Source organism: Oryctolagus cuniculus, chromosome 9, assembly GCF_964237555.1.
Source record: "Oryctolagus cuniculus chromosome 9, mOryCun1.1, whole genome shotgun sequence".
NCBI lineage: Eukaryota > Metazoa > Chordata > Mammalia > Lagomorpha > Leporidae > Oryctolagus > Oryctolagus cuniculus.
In genome coordinates this window covers 4,074,352-4,087,425 of record NC_091440.1, presented here as the reverse complement: position 1 = coordinate 4,087,425, position 13,074 = coordinate 4,074,352, and the positions used below count along the sequence as shown (strand labels likewise).

The following is a 13,074-nucleotide window of genomic DNA, read 5'->3' as shown; positions in this document are numbered from 1 at the left end:
TTGGGGGAGCTTTGTGATGTAGTGGATTAAGCCTCTGCCAGCAATGCTAACATCCCGTATCAGTGCTAGTCCCTTTCCTGGCTGCTCCACTTCCGATCCACTCCCTGCTAATGGCCTGGAAAATTGGTGGAAGATGGCCCAAGTGTTTGGACTCCTGCCAGCCATGTGGGAGACCCAGAAGAAGCTCCTAGCTTAGGCCTGGTCCAGCCCTGGCCATTGTGGTCTTCTAGGGAGTGAACCAGACAATGGAAGATCTGTCTGTCCATCTTTCTCTGTAACTGTGATTTTCAAATAAATAATAAAAATCTTTCTTTTTTAAATTTTTGTGTCTCCCCAAAGAAACCCTTTATTTAAGGAATGCAAACTTCATGCATTTCTTAAGTACAACTAGTGATTCTTCCCACCGTCCCGCCCTCCCACTCACACTCCCACCTCTCCTCCTCCTCCCTCTCCTCTTCCTAGTCTCATTCTCCACCAAGATCCATCTTCAATTAACTTTATACACAGAAGACCAACTCTATACTGAGTAAAGCGATCAACAATTTGCACAAAAAAATAAAAATAAAAAATGTTCCTCAACAGTTGAGACAGGGGCTGTTCAAAGTCATTGCATCTCAAAGTTAATTTCACTTTTTTGAAAAAAAAAAAAAAACTTAATTAACTTTAAAGAAGCAGCCAAGAATGATACATCTTTTGTGAGCACTCTGAAATAATTATAACTTATGGGACATAAGAATATCCTCCACTTAATTCATTAAAAGAGAGTAAGTCCTTGAAAATGAGTTTTATCATTAATTAAGGAAGCACCTAAGAAAACAAGCAATGAAGATGGACACTTAGGCATAACTAAAACTTATGCAACATAAGAATATTCTCCATTTAATACACTAAAATGAAATAAATCTTTGAGTACAACTTTTACTATTAACTCTCATCATACAGCTCTTTGAGGACAGAGATCCTACAAGAGAAGTTAGTGTATAGTGACTCCCGTTGTTAATTTAACAATTAACACTCTTATGCATGATGTCAGTGACCACCCGAGGCCCCCCACATGTGCTGCCGAGACTATGGAAGCCTTCCAAATCCGTGAATTTTGTCAGTATTTAGACAAGGCCATAAGCAAAGTGGAAGCTCTCTCCTCCCTTCAGAGAAAGGACCTCCTTCTTTGATGGCCCATTCTTTCCACTGGGGTCTCACCCACTGAGATCCTTCATGTAGGACATTTTTTGCCTCCGTGTCTTGGCTTTTCATGCTGGAAATGCTCTCGTGAGCTTGTGCATTGAGCTGCAATAAACATGGGCTGCAGATAACCTTCCTATGCTGATTGACTTTCCCTTGAGTAAATCCCCAGGAGTGGGATGGCTGGGTCATATGGCAGGTCTATATTCAGATTTCTGAGTTATCTCCATACTGTCCTTCTATAGTGGCTTTACCAGTTTACATTCCCACCAACAGTGGATTAGGGTACCTTTTCCCCACATCCTCACCAGCATTTGTTGTTTATTGATTTCTGTATGAAAGTCATTCTAACTGGGGTGAGGTGAAACCTCATTGTGGTTTTGATTTGCATTTCCCTGATGGCTAGTGATCCTGAGCATTTTTTCATGTGTCTGTTGGCCATTTGGATCTTGTCTTTTGAAAAATGTCTGTTCAAGTCCTTTGCTCATTTCTTAACTGGGTTGTTTGTTGTTGTTGAGTTTCTTGATCTGTTTATATATTCTTGTTATTAATCCTTTATCTGTTGTATAGTTTGCAAATAATTTCTCCCATTCTGTCAGTTGCTGTGGGGAGCAAACCGGACTAGACTGAGTTACTGGAATTAGGACTTATTCTATGCATCTGCTCTCCCACAATATGGCGCTGGGAGAGAAGTAAACAGCTTCCGCACAGCTGCCTCCAGTTCAACCAATAAACTGTAGGACCTGCTCCTGATTGGAGGAGAGCAGCGTACTCGGCGTGTGGGCAGCCGAGTTAGGATTGGCGGAGGAGGACTATAAAGGAGGAGAGAGACGGCATGCACCAGGAACATCTAAGGGGAACATGTAGCTGAAGGAACACCTGTGCAGCCCCCCCGAGAGAGCCGGCCGGCGGTGTGCCGCTCCCCTGCGGAAGTGGGGAATGTGGCCAGGGGGAACTGCCCTTCCACGGAGGTGGAAGGGATAGTAGCCAACCCGGGAAGAACCAGCAGCAAACCCGGGGAGGGCCGAGCAGACGAAAGAATAGCGCAGGGTCCTGTGTCGTTCCTCCACGAAGAGGGGGAGCGACAAGTTGCCTCTAAAAAAATTCTTGTCATGTTCCACAAGAAACTATTTTGATTCAACTAAATGGTGAAATTTTCTAAATCATGTTTTTCAATCATTTGAAAAAATTATAGTGTAAAATGCAAACATGAAGATACTTCAGAAAGTTCAGAGAAAACTAGAATTAAAAGATAAGTTTATTTTGGGCTCCTTAGAATGTACATGGAAAGTGTGCATTATGAAAATGTTGTGCTTAGATTCCAAAAATTTCTTTTTGCTTCCCGTAAATGTATCCTTTAATTCCACAAACCTTTTAAAAGTATTTATTTGTTTATTTATTTAAAAGACAAGTTACAGAGAGAGGGGGGGAGAGACAGAGAGAAAGTGAGATCTCCCATCTGCTGGTTCACTCCCCAAATGGTGGTAATGGACAGGGTGAGCCAGGCGGAAGTCAGGAGCATGGAGATCCATCCAGGTCTCCCACGTGGGTGCAGGGGCCCGAGCACTTGGGCATGCTCCATTGCTTTCCCAGGTGCATTAGCAGGGAGCAACTGAGACTCAAACCAACATAAGGGATGCCAGAGTTGCAAGTGGTGTCTTAACCCTCTGCACCACCACGCCAGCCTCTCTACAAATTTTTGAAGTCCCCCTGTAAACTTAAAATGTGGGAAAACTTTCAAATATAGTGCTTTGAAATAATGGTGAGGAATTCATCAACAGAAAACACAAACTAGCTTGAGCCCTGCAGGCAACATCATCTGCTTAAAGGATCAGAAGCCCTCCCACTCCTTCTCTCCCTCCTGTGGGGAGCCAGCCAGGAGTGGAGCCCCCAGTGCTCACCTGTGAAGGGCACAGAGCTTTCTGGAGCCCACTGCTGCAGTAGACGGGTTGCACTGGGTAACAGCACTCTGGCTGCACTGTGTTCCTGGGTTTTTGTCTGGACCCCGTGCCAAGTCTTCCCACTCCACTGGCCAAGGCTGGCCTCCTCCTTCAGGCCACCCAGAGGCCTAAAGCTGTCACGATTTCAGCGCACATCTGTCACCCATTTACACAATGGTCCCTTCAAGTGGCTCACTAGCTGCTTGAATAAAAATTGAGCTGGGAAGGCTCAACCCAAACATTTGGAATCTCAGCTGCCATCTCTTTGTCACAGCAAACATCACATGTTGTCAGCAGAGCATTGTGCACCCGCTGACCCCTGCCCATCCTCAAATAACCTGTGTGAGCTGCCATGTGCATCCGTTGTCTCCTCTTCCACTTGGTGCATCCGAATCCCTCAGAGTTGAGTGCCAGGGTCCTCCACGGGCACATCCTGGCCTGTGGCTGATACCTTGCACCGTCGCCTGTCAACCTGGTCCCTCTCCTGCCCCAGCCATCCCCGTGCTCCTGGAAGGAATGCTGAGTGAGCTCCTCCATCCTCAACCACGTGCCCACCCTGGATACATTTTTATTTTGCTGCCTATTCCCTTTCCTACGGTCCCTGTGATAGTGGCCTTTTTGATACTAATACTGATTGGAGTTCTTCTCATATTAATGACAGGACCGGTAAAATCAGGGTAAGAAGAAAGCAGAATGAGGTCAGAAAGGATGTCCGAATACATTCGTCAAAATAAAAAGGTAGATATGGAAGAAAACCTGTATGCAAATACAGAGAAACCAAATCCACCACAGAGTCGCAGAGAGTGCCAAGGGTAAGGGGTCAGGGCCTTACTGGACAGAGGAGGGTGGTCTGGGCCTCTGCCGTGCCCATAGCCACTGGCACTTTCTTTCAAGTCACTCCGAGAGGCACACGGAGAAGGGCCCCTCCCCACTCTCTGTAGCAGGTTGAGGAGTGGGCAGATACTGTCTTTCTACTTGACCTAGGACTTAAGGAGGGTGTCTTTGTGGTCTCCCAGTTGTGAGCAGATATTTCTTTTGCTATTCCGAGCTCAGAAAGGACACCCTTTCACTTACACATGAATTCACTTATTTAACAAAAATACATTAAATTGAGAATGTGTGCCAGGTATTGAGGCTGTAAGGATAAACCGAGTAAACTGTCTTTGAGGAGCTCCCCAGCTAGTGAGAGGCACACAGAAATGTGTGATTTCTTTGCACAACAATTTTTAAGGAATTACTCTATGTTGATCCTAAGATAAATAGATAAAAGGAAATCTTTGCATAAAGGCACTCCCAGTTAGATCAGTTATCTATGCCATTACAGTGCTGAATAATAAGTGAAACTGAAACGTAATGACTAAAATAATTAGCACGCATTTGGCCCATGACCCTGTAGGTTGGTGCTTTGGGCCGGGCTCAGCTGCCAGTTCTGGTCTCAGCATGTCTTGCTGACGTGTGTGGCTGATGCAGGACGGCCTTAGCTGAGTAGACTCCTTCTGCTCCTGGATCTCTTAATCCCCAGTATCCCAGCCTAGGCACAGAGGTGATGGCAGAAGCAGTGAGCAAACCCAACAGCAAACCTAAGCTAGCACCACTTTGTTAAACGGCATTAGCCAAACCAAGCCACTGGACAATCAGACAGAAGGAGAGGTGGGGAGGGAGGAGGGAGAGAGAGAGAGAGGGAGGGAGAGGGAAGGAGAGGGAGAGGGAGAGAGAGGGAGAGGGAGAGACAGGGAGAGAGAGAGACAGGGAGAGAGAGAGAGAGAGGGAGAGGGAGAGAGAGGGAGGGAGAGAGAAAGGGAGGAGAGAGAGAGAGGGAGAGAAAGAGAGAGGGAGGGAGAAGGAAGGAGAGGGAGAGGGGGGGAGAGAGGGAGAGAGAGGGAGAGGGAGGCAGAGGGAGAGGGAGGGAGAGGGAGAGAGAGAGAGGGAGGAGGGAGAGAGGGAGAGAGAGAGAGAGGGAGGAGAGAGAGAGAGGGAGAGAAAGAGAGGGAGGGAGAAGGAAGGAGAGGGAGAGGGGGGGAGAGAGGGAGAGAGAGGGAGAGGGAGGCAGAGGGAGAGGGAGGGAGAGGGAGAGAGAGAGAGGGAGGAGGGAGAGAGGGAGAGAGAGAGAGAGGGAGGAGAGAGAGAGAGGGAGAGAAAGAGAGGGAGGGAGAAGGAAGGAGAGGGAGAGAGACAGGGAGAGAGAGACAGGGAGAGGGAGAGAGGGCGAGAGACAGGGAGAGACAGGGAGACAGGGAGAGGGAGAGAGAGAGAAAGAGAGGGAGAGAGAGAGGGAGAGAGAGGGAGGGAGAGGGAGGGAGAGGAAGGGAGGGAAGAGGGGAGAGAGGGGGGAGAGGGAGGGAGAGAGAGGGAGAGGGAGGGAGGGAGAGGGAGAGGGGGAGGGAGAGGGAGGGAGAGGGAGGGAGAGAGAACCGTAAAGTCACACAGCAGAGGCTGAAATCACATGGAGGTGTTGAGTCTGCTGCACGGCCCTGGGAGGCAGCCAACTGGTCACCCTCTTGCTTCTCTCAACAGCTTCCAGAAAGGAGAGAGTTTTTCATTCAGGATACCAAGGAGGAGGGCGCTTAAACCTGTGAATGAGGCAGATGCAGACCCAGGAACCTGGAGAGCTCATCTCTCAGCTGTCGCATCTCCCTGGGAGGTCCTGATGGTCTACTGTGCTCTTGGCCGCACAGCACCCCCAGGGTTGAATTCAACCTCAGATGGGAGCAGGAGGAGCCAGGGCTTCTGCTGGGCAGGCAGGGTGCTGCAGCCGGCAGAGGCCCAAGGGTGCCATCGTGACTCTGAACACAGCACCTGCAGAGACAGGTCCTCACCAGCCGTGGAGAGGAGACCGTCAACCTTGTGCAACCAAGAAAGGAGAACTGTGGTGATGCCGCACTCAAGGGGAGGGACTTCTGGTTGGTCCACAGATGCCATGATGAGCTCAGATGAGTTGGGGGGAGGCAGGGCTGGGCCAAGACCTTGTCAGAATAGCTGGGGGGGTCTTTCATCACTTAGGGAGAGACTAAGCCGACTGCTTATCTGCAGAGAGGGAGACCAAGAACACCTGCTTGTTTCCTCCAAGAATCAAACCCCAAAGCCTCCCCTGAAGGGAAGCAGGTATTTCAAACAGTTTTAGCAGCTCGGCAGCACCGACCATCTTCATCCCCGAAATCGACTTAGTTTGTTGCAGAGTGAGCAACCATTGCAGAACACACAAATCCATTACAAATCACTTAGACATAGGAAGGCTTGAACATTTGATAAAATCAGCCATGACTTAAAATATCTTAACGGATGAGTAAATAAACTGAATCGAATTATCCAAAGGAAAGCATAGGGTGTTTTTTATTATTATTTTGTTGATTTTTTGTTACATTTGAAGATGTTTTGGTTTCTGTATTTGAAATACAAGATCTTTGTATCATTCGTTCTTTTCTTACACTTTGTTGTATTCGACGTACTTTTATTGAATTTCTAGGAAATGCCTTAGCTTGGCTAATTTTTATTCAATGATGGACATGTTTAGTTGAATGAATACCCTTACCCCCTTTTAAATTTCTGTTTAAATGACTGCACATAGCTTTCTCCACTTCTGCAAGTATTGCTTGTCCTTCTGCAAATGTCAGCAAAGTAGAACCCGTCCCTGTACAGAGATGATGCTAAATGTCTTCATAGCCTATGAGAGAGCGTCAGGATGACCTTTAAACACACTTTGGTTTTCTGTGAATATATATGCAGCCCATTTTAAAATGTTGTGTCTTTCAGCTCAATAATCCCGTCTGCTTCATCCCCAGACGCTCCTTAGACGAGCCCTCTTCCCAGGATGTCAGTCTTGCTTCCATTTGCAAAATTTGGAAACTGCAAAACACGACAAAATCAAACGCTAGACAAATACAAGGGAGATAGATATTCCGCAGTCATATTCTTCACTCAAGATATTTGTTAAACAACTGAAAGCCATTTTCCTGGAAATATTTAAAGACACAGTCAGGTTCTTATGTTTTAAAACAGGATAATTATAACTACTAGGAGCAGCATGTCTCCAACTTATAATGAAATCATTTGCAAAATATGTTTCAAAATGTTTGCACTGGGTAGAGGAGATATAGGTAATTCATGTTTTTATTCTTTTCTAAGTCTCCACGTTGTATATGCATTGCTTTCATGGTAATACAGGAGAGGGCAGACATTTTTGTACAATGTGGGCATAGATAGGTCCAGTTTAGGAAGCCAGCTGGGCACACAGCTCACCACGTAACAATGCCTGTGGAAAAGCCTCCAGCTACGTTTTGTCTCCAGGCATCGAATCTTTCAATCTGCTGAATCTCTGGCAGCGATCAAATGTGGAGCTTCCAAAATTATTCACACTACTTGCATGGAAATGAAGTGCACCAGATAAATAGAGAATGTCTGGATTTATATTTTTAAAGAAAAGATTTATTTATTTATTTATTTGAAAGAGTTATGCAAAGAGAGAGGGAGGAACAGAGCAGGCAGGGGAATCTTCCATACACTGGTCCCGTCCCCAGATGGCTGCAATGGCTAGGGCTGGGCCAGGCCAAAGCCAGGAACCTAGAACTTCATCCAGGTCTCCCGTGTGTGCAGGAGCCCAAACACGTGGGCCAACTTCTCCTGCTTTTTCCCAGGCTATTAGCAAGGAGCTGGATTGGATGTAGAGCAGCCAGGACATGAACTGGCACCATCTGGGATGCCTATAGGGGATGCCCACTGTGCTACAACACAGGACCCTGTAGTCACCAGTTTCAATTTGGCATTCTTGAATTTGAAACTCAACCTTAAAATACGTTACAGTCTTTTGAGAAAGGCAAGACACACACTTATGGTTGAGCAGAAGCTGTTCTCATGAGGAGCTGACAGCCCGGCACCACAGGGTGCACACGGTGGGTAAACAGAGCTCCTGCAGCACCAGGGGGATGGACAGGGTCTTTTTGGATTCCTTGCAGTGAACAATTCTGAGCAGAAAAGGAACAATGGGATTATTTCAAAGTGCATTTTCAGAAGACTACCCGGAAATTTATTTTTGAAAATTAAAGCTACAGCATGCCAGTGAACTTTGTCATTACCATGGAGAAATATAAAATGTATTTCATCATATTACTCACGAATAGAGGCGACCAGCCCTGACCAACCTACGCCAGTAGGCTGTGCTGCTAATGCCTTTGTATCATTCTTCCCTTCCTAGTAGGCGATAACCACAATACAAAGTTACATACAGAACTTGGCAGAGTGCAGGCTTCGAGGACTTTGCTTGTATTAATCTCAGGACTACTGAGAAACTGACAAGGCAGCTGCTCTTCCTCTGCCCATTTTGGGATGAGCAAGCTGATACTTGCACAAGGGTACATTGTCCTTTCATAGCAACCGCATGGAGCCACAAAGCAGGCACACACCCAGTTCTCCGTGCCCCAAGGTATGCACAGAGCAACACTTTTCAAAAAGATTTATTATTTCAAAATCAGAGGGTTAGAGAGAGAGAGAGAAAATTGTGGGGTGTGGGGGATGGGGGAGAGAAAGAGATCTTCCATCTGCTGGCTCACTCCCCAAATGGCTGCAACAGCTGGGGCTGGGCCAGCCTGGAGCCAGGAGCCAGGAGCCAGGAGCCAGGAGCCAGGAACTCCAACTGTATCTCCTACAGGGGTGGCAGGGGCCCAGGCACATGGCCATCCTCTGCTGCCTTCCCATGTGTATCAGCAGGGAGCTGGATTGGGGTTTGAATCCGTACTCCAAAATGGGATGCTGGCGTCACAAGTACTGCCTAGCCCGCCGCCCCACAACAGCAACTTCAGAGATACTTTTTAAAATACATGTTAACCCATGGCCGGCGCCGCAGCTCACTAGGCTAATCCTCCCCCTGTGACATCGGCACCCTGGGTTCTAGTCCCGGTTGGGGTGCCAGATTCTGTCCCGGTGCTCTTCTTCCAGGCCAGCTCTCTGCTGTGGCCCAGGAGTGCAGTGGGGGATGGCCCAAGTGCTTGGGCCCTGCACCCCATGGGAGACCAGGAGAAGCACCTGGCTCCTGCCTTCGGACTGGCGCAGCGCGACGGCTGTAGCAGCCATTTGGGGGTGAACCAATGGAAGGAAGACCTTTCTCTGTCTCTCTCTCTCACTGTCTAACTCTGCCTGTCAAAAAAAAAAAAATAAATAAAATAAACGTGTTAACCAGCCTGCTTATCTGTTTAGACAATCTCGGTGGCATTGTGATGTTTACTGAATTCTCCTTTCTTACCAAGAAAGTTGGAACTTGTGGCCATCACTGTGGTGTAGTGGGTAAAGCCACTGCCTGCAGTGAGGCACCAGTGTGAGTCCTGGCTGCTCCACTTCCAATACAGCCCCCTGGTTATGTGCCTGGGAGAGCAGTGGAAGATGGCTCAAGTCCTTGGGCCCCTGCACCCACGTTGGAGATCCAGAGGAGATTCGCAACTCCTGGCTTTGGATCGACCAGCTCCTGCCATTGTGGCCATTTAGGGAGTGAACCAGCCAATGGAGGACCTCTCTCTCTCTGCCTTTCAAATAAATAAATAAATTTTTATTTATTTATTTTTTATTTAGTAAATATAAATTTCCAAAGTACAGTTTATGGTTTACAATGGCTTCCCCCCCATAATTTCCCTCCCACTCGCACCCCTCCCATCTCCCGCTCCCTCTCCCATTGCATTCACATCAAGATTCATTTTCAATTATCTTTATATACAGAAGATTAATTTAGTATATATTAAGTAAAGATTTCATCAGTTTGCACCCACACAGAAACACGAAGTGTAAAATACTGTTTCAGTACTAGTTATAGCATTACTTCACATTGAACACATTAAGGACATATCCCACATGAGAAGTAAGTACACAGTGACTCCTGTTGTTGACCTAACAATTTGACACTCTTGTTTATGACATCAGTAATCTCCCTAGGCTCTAGTCATGAGTTGCCAAGGCTATGGAAGCCTTTTGAGTTTGCTGACTTCGATCTTATTCCTACAGGGTCACAGTCAAAGTGGAAGTTCTCTCCTCCCTTCAGAGAAAGGTACCTCCTTCTTTGATGGCCCCGTTCTTTCCACTGGGATCTACTTGCAGAGATCTTCCATTTAGGTCTTCCTTTTTTTTTTTTTTTGCCAAGGTGTCTTGGCTTTCCATGCCTAAAATACTCTCATGGGCTCTTCAGCCATATCCGAATGCCTTAAGGGATGATTTGGAGGCCAGAGTGCTATTTAGGACATCTGCCATTCTATGAGTCTACTGTGTATCCCGCTTCCTATGATGGATCGTTCTCTCCCTTTTTGATTCTATCAGCTAGTATTAGCAGACACTAGACTTGTTTGTGTGATCCCTTTGACTCTTAGAAAAAAAGAATGTTGGGAATCTCCTGCAGTGCCTTTTCTACCCCACGATTTATTCTGCACTGTGTCTGCCCTCTGATCGATCCTGACAGCTGCATGACTAACAGTTTAGCTTCTCAGTGTTTAACCTACTCGTGATTCGAGGTATTTCTGCATTTCATGCCTATAGCAGGCCATAGCAAGACCCTATTCTATGACCAGGAAAATCAGACTGAAGCCACAGCAAGAAATGAAATGCAGCGGAAACCATGGTCTAACAGCTGCTGTACTGCCTTCAGCTAAAACTGTGGAAAAGGCAGCGACACCTGCAACTTCTTTTCTTTTTAAGATTTATTTTATTTATTTGAAAGGCAGAGATAGTGGGGAAGAGAGAGAGAGAGAGAGAGGTATTCCATCTGCTGGTTCACTCCACAGATGGCCACATGAGCTGGGCTTGGGCCAGGCCAAACCAGGAGCCAGGAGCTTCTTCCAGGTTTCCCATGGGGTGCAGGAGCCCAAGGACTTGGGTCATCCTCTGCTGCTTTCCCAGGGGCATTAACAGAGAGCTGGCTGGGAAGTGGAGCAGCCGGGACTCCAGTCGGCACCCATGCAGGATGCTGGCTCTGCAGGCCAAGGCTTAACCTACACCACAGTGAAGGCCCCAACAGCAACCTCAAAACTTCTCAGCAGCACGCATGTGTGGCTCCCTGGATCCCGTTCCTTCTCTCACCAGTTGGCTAGATTGCAAGGGAAACAGGGAGAGTGCTTTTCCCAAGTCTGAACCATCTCCAAGCCTGACGCTATCAGACAGAACAGACAAAAAGACCTCTGCTTGGTCAGGGTGCCAGCCCCTCCCCAGCAGCTCCAGCTTGCCTTCCGCAGACGTGTTTGTCCGACACTGTCTGTGAGGTACTCCCTTGGGTTGCTGTGAGTGTGGTTGGCACTATCCACATCTGGCCCCCAAGTGTAGACCCAGGGTAGGCCCTGGACTCTCAAAATTGGCTTCACCCTGCTGCAGACACCACAAACCAGAATTCCCTGTGCAAGCTAAGATTTGGGAGGTTGACTCCTTTAAACTGTGTTAGAAATTGTTAAATGTCTTGCCAAAGTCAAAATACTTGCTCAATTTTGGTTGGCGCTATCAGTAGAACGTTACCAAGAAAGGAACCCATGCGAGTTTTGTCTACCTTGGTTTTTAGGGAACCTAATTTTTTAAAGATTTTATTTATTTATTTTAGAGGTAGAGTTGCAGACAGAGAGGGGGAGAGACAGAGAGAAAGGTCTCCATCCGCTGGTTCACTCCCCAAATGGCTGCAACAGCTGGGGCTGGGCCAGGCCAAAGACAGAAGCTAGAAGCTTCTTCCAAGTCTCACATGCAGGTGCAGGGTCCCAAACACTTGGGCCGCCTTCTACTGCCTTCCCAGGCCACAGCAGAGAGCTGGTGGGAAGAGGAGCAGCTGGGACCAGAACCGGTGCCTTTTGGGATGACAGTGCTGCAGGCAGACACTTAACCTACTGTGCCACAGCACCAGCCCCGAGACCATGTTTTGGTTCCAGTTCTAATGTTTACTTCCCTTTTCAAGTAGTCTGCTCTGGGAAGACGCCATTCCTCTTCTACATATTGAACCACAATCTACATCTCTTCATATGAAACTAATTTGGTCATATTTGTAATTATCTTTAAGGACAATCAAGAGGAATTTAAAAGCAATTAATAGGAGCCAAGCAATTTTAATCGTATTTAAAATCTTAAGGAAATGCGAATAGGTAATGGCTATGAAATCAAACCCTGTGCTAGAAAAAGCCAAATGCAATTAAGAACCGCGAAAAAGTAATTCATAAACGACTGGGAGTGTTCTGAATTTTCAGTGTGATGCAGAGTAAAGCCCTAGCAGAGAACGCTCATTTCTGTGTTTGAGTTAGAAATCCTGTGAACTTGTTGGAAATATGGGTTCCAAGAAATAAAGAATGAAAAAAAAAAAAAAAAAAGAAGCCCAGGCTCTGAACATGAGTGCTAACACTTCTGTAAATCTGCCAAGATTCTCAATACAACTGCCACAGTTTTGACGTTCAGAAGAGCACAGTGGAACTGCTGACATGCATGCCCTGTAAACGACTATTCACGGCATGAATGCTGCAGCCTATATGTGACCGCTTTCCCTGGCTGACTAATATATCAAGCGTGATGCTTGTTTTGTGCTCTGAAAAACTTTCTCCATTTCCATAGCAACCGCTTACATGTTGGCGGAAGCTGATGTCATTCAAGGTATTATTCGCTCTTAGTGAATTGATACTCAGAATGCTAGTAAGTTTCAGGGGGATAAAAAGAGGCGAGGACACACACCGGTGAAACACGGCTTAACCCCTTCTCTGCAAAGTGTCCTCAAACGCCCACGGAGAGCATTACCCAGGGCTGTTGAGAACGCGTCTGTACTCGTGCTGACCTGAGTTCTTTGCCCGTGAGGTTACTAGCATTGCATTCGTCTGCTAGGGCTGCCATATAAGAGATGTTACAGACTACATGACTTCAAAAGCAGATATTTATTTCATCACAGTTTTGGAGCATGGACGTCTAAGTTCTAGGTACCGAAAACTTGGCTCCTAATGAGGACTCTCTTTCTGGCTTGCAAACAGTT

General features: G+C 46.9%; 1 protein-coding gene across 2 annotated transcripts in view; it reads left to right on the top strand.

Moving 5' to 3' along the window:
* Positions 1 to 6,729, top strand: part of LOC127491990 (uncharacterized protein in mobD 3'region-like) — a 28,086-nt gene extending 21,357 nt beyond the window's left edge. For both annotated transcript variants that reach the window (XM_070048379.1, XM_070048378.1), the window contains 2 exons: positions 3,784 to 3,860; positions 5,637 to 6,729. The gene's annotated coding sequence lies outside the window, so the exon portion shown is untranslated. The remainder of the gene's footprint in view (positions 1 to 3,783; positions 3,861 to 5,636) is intronic.
* Positions 6,730 to 13,074: the final 6,345 nt, after the last annotated feature.